Source organism: Miniopterus natalensis, chromosome 4 (assembly GCF_054644295.1).
Source record: "Miniopterus natalensis isolate mMinNat1 chromosome 4, mMinNat1.hap1, whole genome shotgun sequence".
NCBI classification, from domain to species: domain Eukaryota; kingdom Metazoa; phylum Chordata; class Mammalia; order Chiroptera; family Miniopteridae; genus Miniopterus; species Miniopterus natalensis.
This window is the reverse complement of record NC_142084.1, coordinates 34,761,505-34,780,295: the sequence shown is the minus strand read 5'-3', so window position 1 is coordinate 34,780,295 and position 18,791 is coordinate 34,761,505. Positions and strand designations below refer to the sequence as shown.

The window sequence follows — 18,791 nt, the reverse complement described above, 5'->3', positions numbered from 1 at the left end:
AGACTTTGCTTTCTACTCCAAGACTGTGAATGACTTAAGAGCAAATGCTCTTATCTTTCTCACAGCTGTATCCCCAGAACTATTCTTGGCACAGAATAGGTTATATCCCCAGGGTTGTTCCTGGCAAAGGTCTTCACTTCTGTTTGTTTACTGGACTGAAAATAGGAAAGATCAAATCCATCTTAATCCTTGCTGTATCCCCAGCACAGCCCTGGCCTTAAATATTTTTAAAAATGAATACATAAATAAATAAAAGACAATAGGATGGTTTTTCTAAGGTGGCTCAGTCTATATAAAAAGATAATTCAATATGCTACAGCATATAAAACTAAAAATGATGTATATATTTGAAATGATAACTTTTCAAGTTTCTCCTTTCTCCATCAGGTTTTGAAGTATGCATGATCAATTAATTACCTTTTCTTTTAAGGGCAAAAGTGCCTCTTAGCGCCATAAAAATAATGAAAAACAGAACAGTTATCCAGAATACAGAAACTATAACTCATTTGTGTAAAGAGATTATCACTCTCTTTTTTTCTAAACAAATTCTAAAAAAAAATGTCACCCTATTTTTTTTGTCTTTGCAGCAATCCCTATTAGAACAAAATATTGACAGATGGAAAAGATACTTCTCTAATTCTTCTGTTGTCTTTCATTCAGTTCTCCTACAGTTGAACTTGTAACTGATTGTTAATCAAGAAATATATAACCTTCTCTTAATATTTCTGTTTTATAACCCAATCTTCTTATTCTATTAATCATGTATTTGGGTAACTTGGTGAGGAACACAGATGCCTCAGATATACTTTATGCAAAGGAAACATACCTGACATAAATTTTATTTTAAAGTTTGCATCACATTTTTAAAAAACTGGACAGCTTCAAGTGGAAAAGATAGTATAGCCAATTATTTGATAAAATGCAAATTTATTTTTAGATTTCTATGCACATTCTTCCTTTAGTTTTATATAACTATATTATATCTAGTAACAGCATATGTAGATGCATATTTCTAAATCATGATGTCGTAGTTAATTTTATGTGGCAACTTGACTGGGCCGTGGAATTTGCAGATATTTGTTCAGACATTATTCTAGGTGTTTCTGTGAGGGAGTTTTGGGATGAGATTAACATTTAGACTGGTAGACTAAGTGAAGCAGATTATCCTCCTTAACGTGGGTGGGCCTTATCTAATAATTTGAAGCCCTGCAAGTCCTCTCACTTTGTTCTTTTTCCAAATTGTTTAAGATATTTTAGGTCATTTCAATTTCTTTTTTTAAATTTATCTTTATTGTTGAAAATATTACAAATGTCCCCTTTTCCCCCCTTTAACCCCTTCCACCTCCCACCCACTCCCTTCTCAGGCCTTCACCCCACTATTGTCTGTGTCCATGGGTTTTGCATAAATGCATATAAATTCTTTGGTTAATCTCTCCCCACCTACCCCCACCTTCCCTCAGAGATTTGTCAGTCTGTTCCATGCTTCTATGTGACTGAATCTATTTTGTTCGTCAGTTTATTATGTTCTTTAGAGTCCACATATAAGTGAGATCATGTGATATTTGTCTTTCTCTGCCTGGCTTATTTCACTTAGCATAATATTCTCCAGGTCCATCTGTACTGTCCCAAAGGGTATGAGATCCTTCTTCTTTATAGCTGCATAGTACTCCATGGTATAAATATCCCACAGCTTTTTTATCCACTCATCTACTGATGGGCATTTGGACTGAGGGATCACTTTACCAGATATCAAATTATACTACAAAGCCACTGTAATCAAAACAGCCTAGTATTGGTACAACAAGAGACATATAGATCAATGGAGCAGAACAGAGACCCAAGAAATCGACCCAAGCCATTCTGGTCAATGAATATTTGACAGAGGAGGCAAGAGCATACAATGGAGTAAAGACCGTCTCTTCAATAAATGTTGTTGGGAAAATTGGACAGGTACATGCAAAAAAATGAAACTAGATCACCAACTTACTCTATACACAAGAATAAATTCAAAAAGATCATTTCCATTTCCATATAAATTTTAGGAACTTTTTGAAAGGATGTATACAACTACACACTGAAAGTATAACACCAGTTGCTTTCACTTGCTCTCATGAAATTGTGTACTGGTTTTGTTTCTGTTTTCTTTCCAAACTAGTTGTAATCGAACTTTCTTTCTTTCCTTTTGATCAATCTGCTCTTTTAAGACAATTTAATTTATACTCAATGAAATTAATGGTGTTGTATAATTTTATATTCTTTGATTCCTAAACAAGATTTGTACATACAGTTCTCTATTCTTTTGAGGAATTCAGTATCTTCTTAAATATATGCAAACTACATTGATATGAATCTCCTTGATCCTCAGAAAGGTGTTTTCTTCTTCTAAGTCTCTCCCAGCTCAGTCTTTCCCAGTGAAAAAAGTGCATGCTCTACAGCTAAGCTCCTTAACTGCTCCTTTAGGTTTCACTAGAGAGTTATGCTGAATGTGCATTTTAGCCAAATGCCAACAACTAAAGGTAAGAGCAGTAATAAGCTGAAGTCAAGGTTAATTCAGTCATAACTATGGACTTCTGCAATTATATAAAAAATAATCACTAAATGCAATCACACTAAAACATTTTTTATTGAGCTAGTTAAAAATTTTGACATTATAGTGAAAAAAAAACACACCCAAAGAAGTTAATTGATTAGGATTTTCAGCTGTTAGATAATTCCTATCATCATTATATTAAATATTTTCAATGCAAAATAAGGCTGACTTTAAATCGAGATTGGTGAAGAGGTAACATTTGGAGGCTACTTCTGTCAGAGTAGGGTACTGCCTGTGAGTGGCTAACAAATTAGGAACATTTTTCTCCTTTAATGCTATGGACTAGGGTGTAAAACTCATGTGCACCAAGACTTGTTTGATAACGATGTTAAAATATTCCCTGAAACAATACAATTATCTAAAATTTTGTACCTTTCCTGAATTAGATGTTTTCTAAATATTTTAAGAAGCGGACTTAAGATAGATTGTTAGCATATAATATTGTATTATATTACAAACATTGTATAATATGGTAACAAAAAATATAAAAGTTTAACAAAATTTTATATGTATTGGCTACCTTACTCAACTGTTTTAAAAGTCTTCAAAACATGGGTCAAGAAATGTGCTAATTAAATAATATAATTGGCTTTAAAAATAACAATATGGAATTTCCAGCTAGATCTTAAATATTATTTCTTAGATGTCAATTTCAGCATATTTTCAATAACTTTTTAAAGAAACTGATTTTTCACTGGAATCTCCAGAAAGAACACAGCCCTGACAACACTTTAACCTTAGCCTAGTAACATACATGTCGGATTTTTGATGTACAGAAATGGAAGACAATAAATTTGAGTTGGTTGAAACCACTAAGTTTATGCCCATTTGTTACTGCATCAGTGGGAAACTAAAACAGATTTTTGTACCTAGAACTTGGGTGCTATTGTAACAGACATAAAAATGTGGAGGTGACTTTGGAACTAGAAGGTGCTGGAAGAAAAGTGAGTAACATGATAGAATAAACCTAGATTGCCTTGAACAAAGTATTAGTAAAAATATGAATGTTAACTCTGCTAGTGAAGATATAGTAAGAAGTGAGTGCATGTTAGAGGAAACATATATCTTCAGGAACAACCTGCTGGCAGAATTAGGAACTTTAAAGGCACAGCCAGAGAGAGCTTAGGTGGAAAGGAGGAATGAGATAGATGTCAGTGGAAACCAGAGGAAAGCTAAACTGAATGGTGGCCTGTAGTATTTGAAAAGCAATTTGTAAACAGCAAATTTGTATATTTAGCTGAGGGGTTTTCTAAGCAACTTATTTGAGTTTTGCCTTGGTTTCTTGCTGTTTACAGAAGAATGTGAGAAGAAATAGAGGAAGGCAAGAATTGTTAAGAAAAAGAGACCAGTTCTCAATTATTTGGGAAATTCTCAGTCCGCCCAGATTGCAAAAATTGCTAAAATTAGGAGATTTACTATTAGAAAAGGGCGCTCTCTAGAGAAGGCCAAAGGTGTGGACAGCCTTTAGCTAGTTCCTCAGAAGGGTCAGAAACTTAAAATCAGTCTCTCAGAGGACTCGGAAGAGATTAGTCATGTGGCTCCCAGATCCTCTCAGGGACCTCAGCAGAAGCCAGGAACAGATAAAGGATTATTCCAGAAAGATGTGTGGGGAGGCTCTTGTCCGATGGAGTGAATCTCTGTGACATACATGAAAGAATCACAAAGTTCCTGAGATTTTTATACCAGCTTGGAATGACAGGGACAGAGAGAAGATAAAGGTTTGCAGACTCTCGAAATTCTACAGGCCAGAAATTGGCTGATAAAACTACTCAGCTTGAAACACTTGCCGCCCTTATAGAAAATAGAAGGATGACTGAGGGTGGAGCCACAGCTTGGAGGGAGAAGGCATGAACCCACAGGGCAGAGCCTTGAACCACAGACGATTATTTACGGGACGTGAAACCTAATGGAGTCTGACAGACTGGACTTCAAAATTTCTCAGGACTAGTGATCCCCCTTTCCTTCCATTATTTCCCTTTCTCAGTGGAAATATCCATAACTGCTTTCCTGTGCCTGGCCTATCATTGTATTTTAGGAGCAAATAACTTGTTTCTTGTCTTCCCCAGGTCCACAGATGTCACAGTATTGTGTCTCAGGGTGGATCACACCTAGAGCCTGCAGATTTTGGACTTGACATTCTCCATAACTGTGTAAGTCAATTTCTTAAAATAAATCTATTTCTGTGTATTTGCACAATCTGGTTTGTTCTGTTTCTCTGGAGAACCCTGGCTAATACACATCTTAACAAATTCTACTTCAGAACTTTAATTTAAAAGGAGTCAAATATAGAAATTTTACTATTATATGACCCATCCCTCACCCCTTTAGGTGTATTGTGATTGGTAAACATCTGTATATGTTGTGAGCCATTTTTATAATTATTACTTTATAAAATTTTATGTTTTTAAAGAAGCTGAGAGAAGAAAGGAAGGTAAGTTTGTATTTATAGAGTTAGTTATATTCACCTTATATTTACCCTCTCTGGTTCTCATCATTTCTGCGTATGGATGTGAGTTACCATCTGGTGTCATTTCTTTACTGCCACACAGCTTTGGTTCCACCTTCATCCTTTGTGCTATTATTGTTCAACATTTTACATTTCTATAGCCCAACAATACAATTATACACTTATTATTTTATGCAATTGTATGATAAAACTGTCAGGGAGAAAAAGGAAAAGAAATACGGAATTTTATGGTCTTTCATTATTACCTACATAATTTCCTTTATTGACACCCTTTTTTGTGTAAATTTGTATTATCTGGTGTCACTTGGTTTGAACCTAAAGATTTTTCTTTACTAATTCTTATAAGGCAAGAGGGTGAGCAACAAATTCTCTTCATTTTAGTTTATAACAATTATTCATAGTAGTTAGATTTATTGTTATTCTCAATAATTTTAATAAATGAGAGTTTTAAATGCCCGTTTTAATATTAATATGGTAAATAATGATAGCTATAACCCATATAAATGAAGGTTTTGTGGGTCCTCAATAAGTTTTGCTGTAAAGGCGTCCTGAGACCAAAATAGTTGAGAGCTGTTCCATTACATGGGTAACAGAAAGTCAAATTTCTGCTCTCTAATACATCCCATATTTTATTAAATTCACACATATCATGTTTAAATGTTTTTTATTTTCACCAAGGATATGTTTTTATTGATTTTAGAGAGAGAAGAAAGGAGAGAGAAAGGAAGAGACACAGAAACATCGATGTGAGAGAGAAACACCTGTTGGTTGTCTCCTGTACGTGCCCTGCCTGGGGATTGAGACTGAAACCTTCTGGTGTGCAGAGCCATGCTCCAACCAACTGAGCCACCCAGCCAGGGCATCGTGTTTAAATTAAATTTCAGAAGCCATTACAAATTTTTCCTGTTTTTAGGTAACATCATTTTTCTGCTCCTTTAAATTGTTTTAAAAACTAGATCTATTTTAGTTGAAATTTAGTCAACATTTCAATTTTATTATTATTGCTCTGTTTTACAGAGCTAATAATTGGTTTATGGTGTCTAAGAAAGAAAATGTTTTCAATAGCGTTAATTTAGTCTCCTTAAACTTAGGCAGTACTATGGCAGTGTACCATTTGCGCTGCTAACATGGCAAATGGGGAAGGGAAGCCTTATCTCTTAGGTGTTTGCTCACAACAATGAGGTAATGATAGAGGACAACAGAGAGCATAAAATATTTATGTAGTGCCACTTGTTTTGCCCATTTGGGAAATCAATATTTTAACAGTCATATTTTATAATACCCTGGATCATGAATCTACTGTGTTAAGAAAAAATAGAGTTTATAGCAGTGGAGACTGAAAACACCAAGTGTATAAAATTTCTTAAAAGTACACATCCTGGAGCTATAAAGAGAGAGCAAAACAGACCCTAGCAGAAACTAAACCAGCAGTGATCTCCCTGCTTTTCACCTCGTGTGCATTATATTTTCCTTAGGGTATCTGATACTCTTCCAACAACATTCTTTAAAGTAATAATATTATGCTGTGTTATTTAGGTTGGTTTTTAAAGACTTGATTGAAAAATAAATACCAAAAATTGTACAAAAGTTACTAATTTTTTCCCGAATCATTTTTTGGGGGGGTGGTAGGACACTTTCCTTTTTTTTTAAATATAATTTTTATTTTTATTTTTATTTTTATTTTAGAGAGTGAGAGGAAGGGAGAGGGAGAGAGAGAAGCATCGATGAGATAAACATCAATTGGCCGCCTCTTGCAATGAGCCTGCAACCTGGGCATGTGCCCTGACCAGGAATTGAACCCACAACATCTAGGTGCCTGGGACCATGCTCAACCAACTGAGCCACACCTGCTAGGGCCTAGGGGTTTTCATATGCAGGGTCTTCCATTCAGTCTGAGATGCTTGTTGATACCTAGTGTGGAGGGTTTAGTTAAAGGTTCAGGTATAAGTTGTGCCATATACTACATTCAGAGAAACCAATTTCTTTACTGTTGATATCTGCAAATATAGTGGTTTCTTATTAGGCATAAAAATCTCACACCCAAGTTGCACAACCACGTTTATTTGTTTCCCCCTCGCCCCCTCTTTTGTAGAGGCAGCACTTGGAAAGCATGGAATGCAGTGCTGGAGGAAGAAGCCAATATAAACATTTAACAAATATAATTAAGTATTTGGACACCAACTAGTAGGTCATAATGTGTAAAGATTTGTGCAATCCACTGATGATACGCTTTAAGAGAATTAAAATATTTCTGTGGAAGGCTCTCAAACGTGCTTGCCCTTCTTGGGGGAAGCATAGGAATACTTGTCTTCGGATGAGTATTGAAAAGAAGGCATTAGCAATGTCAGAGGCTGCATCCAAACACCAGTAAAAGCAGCAAGTGTTCATTTTCTATAGGTTCAAACATGGTGATGTTTTTATAAAAGCTTTGGTGGTTTACATTGCTGTGCCAAACAGAGATGACTTCCAGAACCTGATGCATAATACCCAATGTCTATGTTCTTGTGAGAAAGAATAATGTTTATCTCCCTGCAGACATTAGTTCATTGTCTTTGCTGGCTATAGGGAGTGCAGATATTCTTGGCCCTGTATTTCAGTGACCATTCTGGACACTAACAATAGGGCCATAGAGGGGATTTTTGATCAGTATATTCACACCCCTGCATCTGCACAAGATCTGCTTAAAATGTACAGGCTCTCTAAAAGAGAGAAGGCATAGTCCATGCCAGTGATGATGAAGATATTGATGAAGATGATGATGTTAACAATAATCATAACCATGATTATAACCTTTTAGTTTCAGTACATAGTAAGCTCGCAAATGTATTTTGCCTCCTCCTGGAAAGGGAATGGGAAATTGGTGCACAGCCCTAGTCTTGGTCTCTTTTTGTCTCTTGCCTCTGAGCAAATCAGTTCTATATTTTCACGTTAGCCTCTCAGCTTACATGTGTTTCTGCTTAGTAGAAGCAGCCAAATCCATTCCTGACTTAATCTTGGGTTATCTGCGCTTTTGCTTTTTGCCATCATTTTAGCTATTATGACTTCTACCTGAGCTCATACAAATAATATATATAAGTCCTTATTAGGGTTCAAAATATTCTGGACAGGGGCACATAGATGAACCCCTACTCCGTGTGGTGTTAATGTAAAGTAAGCTCTTGGAGAAACTCAGAGGTGCACCAAAACACACATGATTCTGAAGCGCTAAGTATCCTACAGAAAGATTAGTTGGGGCTGGACATAGCCAAAAAATCATGGAAAGAATGTCACAAAGGAGATTCCACCCTGTGATAATTTACATGCTTACAGGAGACTTGGAAGGGGGGTGAGGAACATGTATTCAACTGTGTAACAATTAAAGCTTCCTGGTGAAGGAGGGGCTTTCTGGGGACTCGGCTGCTGGTACCATCCAAAAGGTGTATGTTCTGTTTAGCTAGATATGTGTTTAGCTGGCAAACATAATTCCATACTCATTCATATTTCCCTCTTTACACTAAAAATTTTATTAATTAATTTATGAAATTATGTAATCATTATAGTGATGCTTATATAATAACAAGATGAATACAAATTAAAGGCTCATGGTTTAATTTCATTTAAAAAATTAAAAAAAAAAATTTAAGGTCTATCTGAACAATGGTCCGTCTTTCCCCACCTATTAATGATTACCATTTCTAAATGAAATGATGTGAAAAGGAACAAGACTCAATATTGTGTACCATCCATCTTTTCATTTAAATAACTTAAAGTGAAAGATAGGAAAATGATTAGAGAGATAGACTCATAGTTGTCTAGAAAATATCTGAACTGTAGAGGACATTTGAGAACAGGAAAGAAATGTTAATGTAGGAGAAATATTTCCTTTCTGATATAGATTTTTAACTAGTTTAATGTACTGTTTTATCATTAAAATAAGAAAAGTGTAAAGATCAGTTTCTAATACCATTCTCAAAAAAAACACACCAACAACAAAGGGTTCCATGGAGAAATAACAGATTCTAGGGCAGGGCTTGGAAAACAAGGATTAACATGGAACATTTTACAGTGCCAGGGAGTAAGGAAATATAAAATGATGGGGGTATTTTAAAGGAACTAGGAGCGACTTTAGACAGCCCCCAATGGCCAAAGCAATAAAATAACTAATATCATATTGGATCATAACCCATGGCATACAATAAATATCCATGAGTTCATACTGATGCAAATGAATGAAAGAAAAAGAAAGAAGAAAGAAGGAAGGAAGGGAGGGAGGGAGGGAGGGAGGGAGGGAGGGAGGGAGGGAGGGAGGGAGGAAGGAAAGAAAGAAAGAAAGAAAGAAAGAAAGAAAGAAAGAAAGAAAGAAAGAAAGAAAGAAAGAAAGAAAGAAAGAAAGAAAGAAAGAAAGAAAGAAAGAAAGAAAGAAATGGGGTGGGGGTAGGCAAATCTGTGCAGAAGAGTTTCAAATAATTTATGTAGATACTCTACTCAAGGAGGTAGGTAACCCTCTCTTCTTTAAGTGTGGGCTACACAAGTGACTTTCCTCTAAAAAGTAAAGGTTTCAAATGAATAAAAAACTACTAACTTTACAGTGGAAAACATGACAATCACTATGTCACCTAGATAATGAAGATTAATATCAACAGTGATAAGTGACATTGGTAGCATTTACCTTTGATGTGGTATGATGAGAATGGCACTTTACCTTTATGGTTTTCCTGCCCCAAAGCACATAAACCTTGTCTAACATTGAGAGGAAAAAAAAACCAGGCAAACTCAGTTGAAGGACAGTCTATAAAATACCTTATCAGTACTTCTTAAAGCTGTCAAGGTCATCAAAAAGTCTAAAAAATAATGTCACACTCTAGAAAGGTCTACAGAGACATGATGACTAAATATAATGTTTTATCTTGGATGGGATCCTGGAACAAAAAGGGCATTATCTAAAACCTAAGGAAATCCATATGAAGTATCGACTTAATGAATAATGATGTATCAATATTGGTTCATTAGTGTGACAAATATACTATACTAATGTAAGATGTTACTAATAGGAAAAGCTGTGTGTGGGATATATGGGAACTCAGTACTAACTTTGTAACTTGTCTGTAAATCTAAAACTACTTTAATACAAAATTTTATTTAAAAAATATAATGTAGGCATAATAGGTATAATATTACAACCCTTCTCTAATTTCAAAGTGGATAAAAATAATTGTGTCCCCCAATTAATTAATTTGTATTTTGTAATTATAAAAGTATATTATACATTTTCCTCAAATAATTTCAACAAATAATTAGTACATTTTAAGAATAAATGCTGTCAATAATAAACTAAGCAAAAGTTATATGGACATATGGTTTCTTTCTCTGTTTATGTTTTTAATAAAATCTGCAAGATGATTTATAAAATAAAGAAAACTGAATATTATTGAGGTAAGTTTTGAAGTTGTTAAAATAAGTTGGCTTCTTTTTAGATTGGCTTGATCAAAATATGTCATTTTAGTTTTCAGCAGAAAATATTGTATTTAATTGAAAATACTTTTTTTTTGCTATTATGACTTACACAACTCATACTTGATGCTGATTTTCTTGTATAACAGCCATATTGTAGGAAGAATACTACTTCTCTTGCAATATAGATGCTTTATAGCTGAGAGATTTAGAATAAACTAAGTAATTAAAAGTTTCAAACACACCAAAGTAAAAACAGTACAGAAATTTTGGGCATACTTTTATTCTATTTTGAATACTTTTAAAGTGTTCTTATATTTCTGCCTACATTAAAAACCCTTCACTATTAAAATTCAAACATTGATTTGTTGCTATTTTCAGCAAAGGCATAAAGAGACTTGGGGTACAGTGACAAAGAATTTGAAAAGCAAGTTCAATGATACATTTGTAAAATGATTGTATGCTTTCCAGTGGGATAACTGAGTGAAAGTTGTCACACACTTCTACGGGCAAGCATACCAACATATACAATTTTGCACATACATTTTGCCTTGCTCTGAGTAATTGCCTAATGCTGGCTACAGGGTTTATGTTCAGAGTTCAGAAATCCCTGGAATTTTTACTTTTATTTTTTTGTTCTCTTGGGTCCCAAGGAATCCCATGGACCATAGTTGCAGCAGTAGATACAGGAACCGACAGAAGCCAGATCTCTCAGGGCAGGGAAACTCTTCACTGCTCAGTGAAGCTATAATCTTAAGAGGGTGGGGCAAACCCTCCCTCTTTGTTCTCTCACCTCTTTGCCCAGAGGCACAGTTGTTGAAGCCTGGGGCAGGGCAGGGTATTTAAAACCCAACTTTCTGACTCAAGGACAGATTACTGGATTCTCAAGAAACAAGAAGGTAATGGGAGATCTTGGAAGAGGGAAGAATTTGGGAGAGCAACCCTATAAAGTTGATTAGGAATTCCTAAGCTCATGTGTTGATCATTGCTGAATAGCGTACTAAAGAAACAAAATATAAAAATTCATTTCAAATTTTTTTTGTCATCTATTTACCTTAATAATGTGAAATTTTTATGCTATTTATTTAGCTTAAGTTTTTTTCTTAAAATTTTATACAAATGTATAACGTTTATGTAAAATATACATAAATTAAATGTACAAATTGATGGACTTACGCAGCTATAGACCCTGTAGCATCATCACTCAGTTTAAGACTGGATCAATGTGCCATGTTATGTGCTGTTGAGTCGGCCCCTCCTCCTGGCATCTCAGTGAATGAGGGGCGTCCACAATGTCTTGTCCTCAGCAGCCCTGCTCAGCTCCTGTGCACTCAAGCCTGTGGCTTCTTTTATGCAGTCAATCCATCTCATACTTGGTTTTCCTCTTTTCCCCCTGCCTTCTCTTCTTCTCAGCTTTATTGTCTTTTTCACAGAACCCGGCCTTCTTATGATGTGCCTGAAGTCAGATACCTTTAATTTTGTCATTTTTGCCTCTAGCAATATTTCAGGCTTAATTTGCTCTATCCAGGACCCACTTGTTTGTCTTTATTGCGATCCAGGCTATTTGTAAAACTCTCCTCCCACACCATATTTCAAATGAATAGTTTTTTGGTTTTGTTTTTTGTGTTTTTTTTTACTATCAGTCTTCTTCACTGCCCAGCTTTCACATCTGTACTTAGGAATTGGAACTAGAATGGTGTGAATGACCTTAGTCTTGGTCTCTAATGACGCATCTTTGCTCTTGGTGATCTTTCCTAATTCTTCCATTGCTGCTCTCTGAGTCTGTCTTCTCTTGATTTCTTGGCTGCAGGCTCCATTTGAATTGATCACTGAGACAAGGGGAGCAGAATCTATAATAGTCCCTTAAGCCTCAAGTCAGTCCCAGTAAAGGTAGCTACTCTAGGAACTTTTATAACTGTAGATTCATTTGCTTCCTTTGAACATCAAATAAATGTAGTCATAGAGCGTATACTTTTTTGTTTTGTGTTCTCTGGCTCAGCATAACGTCTGAGATTCACACAGGGTGGAGCGTCACACAATCTGTCCTTGTTGTCTGTATGATACACTGCAAGTGATTTTACTATTATACTCTTCACAGACAGTTGGGTGATTACAAATTTCACACTACTAAGAATAAGAGTTGTTTACACATGTGTATATTTTTTGGTGGACATAAATATCTGTTTACGTAGGGCGCATCCCTACAAGCTAAACTACTATTTCAAAAATGGCTGAACACCAGAATTGCTTATTTCGATTTAATACTTTTTTGTATTTTTTAAATAGTATCTTTTGATACCCATCTATTACCCCTTATTACCTATACATCAATGAGTTAATTCTATTTTTACCTTTCTTAACTCTTGTGTATTTTAGGTCAGTAATTTCTAGTTTGTTAGCCATCTATACCTTATTCTTAGCCCATTATCTCCAACTTTTAGTCATAAATCTAAAATTGCACCTATTCCATGCCTACTTTCAGTTATTTTTGCTGAAATTTCCCATCATGTCTGTGTTGGAGTATGTTCATCCTTTAGCAGACTGCTCAAATAGAGGTTATATTTATGTGAAATGTACTCTATTTCCTAGATTTTATGGATCATAGTTATAATTATTGCTTCCTCTTTTTATCAGATCTGAAGATTTTCTTCAGAATCTGCTCTTACATATACACTCCACCTTTGCTTCTCTTCAACTTGAATTATTTTTTCACTTGCACTTTTAACTCTACCTCCCACTTTCATTATCTTGGTTTCCTGAGTGTATTTTTCAATATTTCTCATTAATTTTTGGGCTGAATTTATTTCTCCTTATGAATCTTATGATTTGATCTTTATTTCTGATAGAATTTTGCCTTTTTCTTCATTTCTGATATTAAATTCAATCACTATTTTATATCTTTCCTGGATTTGGTCCATTTATGTGTTTAGTTTTTGAAGTTCTTATTTATGGTGTTTTCTCCCTTAATATTTCCAAATGCTTGCTTAACTACATTAAATTGAGCTTAAAGTTTTTCCTCTGCTTTTTTAAAAGAAGAATTTATCTGTTGAAATATATTGATTCTCAATTTCTATTGTCTTTTAATAGTTATTTGCCCAACTTTAGATTTTTTTGTTTTGTTTTGGGGGACAAATGTTAGGGGTTAGAAGTATTTTACAAGGCTATCAGTTCAAGACTACTCTTTTTCCTTTATTTTTTAATTTTAATTTAAATTATTAAAAAATTTTCAATTACATTTTATTTTCAATATTATTTTGTATTGGTTGCAGGTGTACAGCATAGTGGTTAGACAATCATATACTTTACAAAGTGTCCCCCATAACTTTTTCCTTTGGTGGTGCTGAGGGAAGTATTTGGTCTGTCTTTCAACCTTGTAGTTTGCTTCTGTTCCTTCAGGATTCCTTAATTTACCCATTTTGTTCGTTTTTTCTCGTCAATTCTTGTCCACATGTTATTGCCCCTTACTTCCTAGTCTCCCAGAAGCAACTGACATTTATGACTTCCACTCAGTCATTATATGTGTTCAAGGATTTTCCCTTTATCTCTTGCTAAGATCTATCAGGTCTCAGGCTTATTTTCAGGGTGTTTTTTTGGTTTTTGTCTTTTATTTTCTTCTATTTATATCCTCTATCTATTTCTTTTCTTCTATCTTTCATATAGCAAAAGGAATTTTTCTTCTTGGGATGATTTTGTCTATGTCCCTGAGCCCTCTGCTCCCCTCCTCTCTTTTGCATGCAGTCTCTTCGATACCATGCCCTCTCAATTCAGGCCTCCAGTGTGAGCCATCTACTGGAATATTGTGTTTATTTCTCTAATTATGCATAATTGAGGTTTGTAGTAATCTGTATCTCCTGATATGCTGAGGTATTTATGTTTAGTTTTACTTGCTTTCCTTGTTGATATGAATTTTTTTTTGAAGATATGCAGAGAAACTCAGATTCAGCAAATAAAAATTACTTTAGAAGGACCTAGAATTCAAAGACATACATTTTTATTGGAGTAGAATTCTTGTTCATTTAAGAAGTTTAGAAAATATAAAACTCAATGAGAAGTAAAACTACCTATAGAGATGACCATTGTGGATATTCTGATGCTTATATAGTATTTTATGAAAAAGGCACAAATGTACATATGCAGATATATTATTCATAACTTAGATTATGTCCTATAACTTTTTTGAATTTTTTTCTCTCAGTGACATATTTTAGCAATATTTCTATGTTATAGTATTTTTTCAGCATGGTTTTCCATAGTACTTTATACAGTGTACCTTAGAAATATTTCTTATAGATTGCTACACATCAACATATCTATGCACACTATCTAAAAGTAATCTTGATGTTATAAAACAAACACAAAATACTATAGTATATAAAGATTTATTTTAAAATTCTAACTGTAGTTAATTATGCTTTTATTAGTAGCCAAAGTAGTTATATTTATTTTAAAAATATGGTTACCTTTTGATTGTTAATAAATTATGAATAATTAATTAAAATTATAATTAAGTGAATTATTTTGCAAAAGATATTTTAAAATACATATGAAAAATCTAGGCAAAAAGCCCATAAGACTGCAACCATTAGCACTGCTGTAAAATTTTAAGAACGATAAACACTGCTGAGTTGTTGGGTTTATTATACCATCTGTTCAATCTATTTTTCAAACAATCTGTTTTAGTAAATTACTAAATATGTCTCCAGTGCTCAAACTCTACCCACAACAAAGACATAGGAGATTTCTTAGTGTAAAAACAATTTTTACAACCTTATTTATTTAAAATCCAGAATATGGCAGTTAGCTCAGGCCTGGTAAAATTAATCTTCTTCTTATTTTCAAGTAGGTGGCCAGTAGTGTTTACTTATTACTCCCTTTCTGTTCACTGCTTAGAGAATGACCTTCTTACTTTTATATCCTGCCTGCTGTTAATCTTCTATTTTCTGCATTGAAAAACAATATCCAAGTCACATCTCTGCTTTCCAAATTTCACTGGAGATGGTCTTTTGAGACGAGCTCTGATACTGGTACGTTGGAACATGGTACATAGATTTAAATGGCATATAAAGTTCAATCATATTCCTTTTCCTACTTGAATCCATGTCTAACAGAGATCCTGGGTAGGGGATATCTTATATGACTAGGGTAGATTCTCAGTAATCTTCAGCACATTATGAATATTTGTAAAGGAGTCAAGGCATTTGGATTCAAAATATTGGGCTAGTTCATTAGGCCCTGTAGAACAAAGATTTAGAAATATGTTTTGGTGGGAATATTTTGAAATTATATAATTTAAATGAGGCAAAGTATTAGCATTTATTAATTTTCTTCCCTTACTTTTCCCTGTCTCTCTTTTCTAATCTTCACTTTCCCAGCTCCTTTTACTTGTGCTCCCTCACCGGAGACACATTCACTCCATTTCCTAAAGTATTCACGGCAGACTACTTGTGTTTAAATTCCCTTAGACCCTCCATTCAGTGGGGGTTAGAGATTAGTCACCCTTCTAGAGACTTAGTTTCTTTGTCACCTGTCAGACTTCTTTTCCTATGAAATAATAAAATATGTTCTGTTACTTTAATATCAACTCAAATATCACTCTAAGCAGCACTTTCAAGATCTCAAATACTTCTAATAGCCTAGTCTAGGACTACCTTTTATGAGCTCAACAAAAGGGAAAAATAAAGAAGTCTTATATTTGTACACCAACAGTGCACATGTATAGGGGATTATGGTTTCTTTGCTTGCATATGTGATTTAACCAAAAATCAAGGCACCTACCAGTATTCATGAGTCCCAATAGGCCAGGATAATGTCGGCATTACAGGGACAGTGGACTCACTGCTGCAATTTAAATATATCACAATACCTTCCATTTTAAACACTCTTTGGTATTTTGTAAATATGAAGTATTTTTTGTTCTTTTTAAAAATAATAATAATTTATTATTAATTATAATAATTTATTATTATTATTTTGGGGGGATTTCTCCTTTCCTCCTCCTTCCCAAATTGGTATCTTGTTAAGAGGAAAACTTACCTGCCTCCATTGAAAAGAGAAGGTGGCTGTTGATCCAGGTTTCTGTTTGTTTTCTGTCCTGTTTGGTCTTTGGTAGTTCCCGTTACCATACATTATATTAAATATAAGGTTTCCTGCCAACTTTTGCTGGCCAGCTCTTGCTGGCACTGCAGATTTTCTGTGAGACAGTCACAGCCTCTATTGTATTTATGGCTTATGTCATCCTACCCTACAGGCTTCATTTAGAGTCCGGCCCCCTCTTACTGCAGTGAAGGACTTTCACAATACCTGGTCCATAGACTCTGTGTCTCCCACGGGGAGCACACAGGAAAAGCTGTTACCTAAATTGCAGGAGTTTAGGGGAATTGTGGGGATAATCCCCGGTGGCACATTTCTCTGTTGGGCCTGCTCCATATTGACATAGGGACACTCGAAAAGGCAGTCTCCTCCTCAGAGAATCCAAAATAGGGACAGGAAACACATCTATTGTTTTATTTTATTTCGGCTGCCATAGAAAAATACCACAGATTGGTGGCTTAAAGAATACAAATACATTTTCTCATAATTCTGGAGGCTGGAAGTCCAAGATCAAAGTGTTAGTAGGGTTGATTTCTCCTGAGGCCTCTCTCCTTGGCTTGCTGCCTCTAGATGGTGGTAGGTGGTTATCCATCTGTGTAAGTGCACTCCTGATATCTCCTTGTAGGTCCCAATTTCCTCTTATAAGGTCATCAATGAGATTGGATTGAGGCTGACCCTAATGGCATAATTTTAACTTAATTATGTCCTTAAAGGCTCCATCTTCAAGTACAGTTGCTTTCTGAGGTACTGGTTAGGATTTCACCCTATATGAATTTGGGGGGAATGCAATTCAGCCCATAGCATCCATCTATCTGACATTTATCTGTTTGTCTGCCTGCCTGTGTATTCTATGCATCATCTATCCATCATCTATCTATCTATCATCTATCTATCATCTATCATCTATCATCTATCTATCTATCTATCATCTATCTATCATCTATCTATCTATCTATCTATCTATCTATCTATCTATCTATCTATCTATCTATCTATCATCTATCTATCTATCTATCTATCATCTACCTATCTATCATCTATCTATCTATCATCTATCTATCTATCTATCATCTATCTATCTATCTATCTATCTATCTATCTATCTATCTATCTATCTATCTATCTATCTATCTATCTATCATCTATCATCTATCTATCATCTATCTATCTATCTATCTATCTATCTATCTATCTATCTATCTATCTATCTATCTATCTATCTATCTATCTATCTATCATCATCTATCTATCTATCTATCATCTATCTATCTATCATCTATCTATCTATCTATCTATCTATCTATCTATCTATCTATCTATCTATCTATCTATCATCTATCTATCTATCTATCTATCTATCTATCTATCTATCTATCTATCTATCTATCATCTATGTATCATCTATCTGTATATCTATCCATCTATCATCTATCTATCCATTGTCAATCAATCATTTCTTTCTATCCAATGGCAGGGATTTTGATCTAAAAAGGACCTATGTTTTCCTTTCACCTCCCTTCATTCTTTTCCCTCTCTTACTGTAAGAACCACTAGATTTTTAAAATTCACTCTTTCTGCCTCTTGATTTTAAAGTTACACCCTCCTCTTTCCAGTACCTGGGAACATGGGGTAAGGGAATTTAATATATACACTGACAACATTGTAAGTATATCATCTCCTGTTCTTGATGATAAAACATCAATATATATTAAACAATGCTTATGTTTATAAAATATTTATAATAAGTAGAAACTTTATGACATATACATAAATATTGGAAAACAAATATATTAGCAATTTACAAAACATAGTAACTGCAGATCTAAACTGCAAATAAGCAAAAAAAGAGGGATATTTTTAAAACTTTTGGATAATTTTAACATTTTTAATGCCCCAACAATTACTGGCTTTATAATATGAAAACACACTATAAATTATATCAAATAATAATTACACATTTTCCCCTTGAGTAGATAAAAAAGTTCACTTTAGTCTCCTGGGTATAATTTCCTACGGTAGTCTATATCCCCCACCCCCATCTCAGTTGTATCTTTAAACACAGTTTAAAGTTTCTTATAAACTGTGAATTTCAGTAATTGAGTTTTTTCCAAACACTGAATTGCATTGTGTGTTAATATGTACAAGGAGGATTAAAAATAACAAAGAGGATTTTTAAATGCATAAAGCTATCAGATCTAACTCTACAGCAGAATT

At 34.3% G+C, this 18,791-nt stretch overlaps 1 long non-coding RNA gene across 1 annotated transcript in view; it reads left to right on the top strand.

Moving 5' to 3' along the window:
- Positions 1-18,791, top strand: part of LOC148093251 (uncharacterized) — a 284,081-nt gene that overhangs the window by 51,729 nt on the left and 213,561 nt on the right. Inside the window, exon 2 of the long non-coding RNA XR_015714378.1 lies at positions 4,657-4,740. This is a non-coding gene — a long non-coding RNA (uncharacterized LOC148093251). The remainder of the gene's footprint in view (positions 1-4,656; positions 4,741-18,791) is intronic.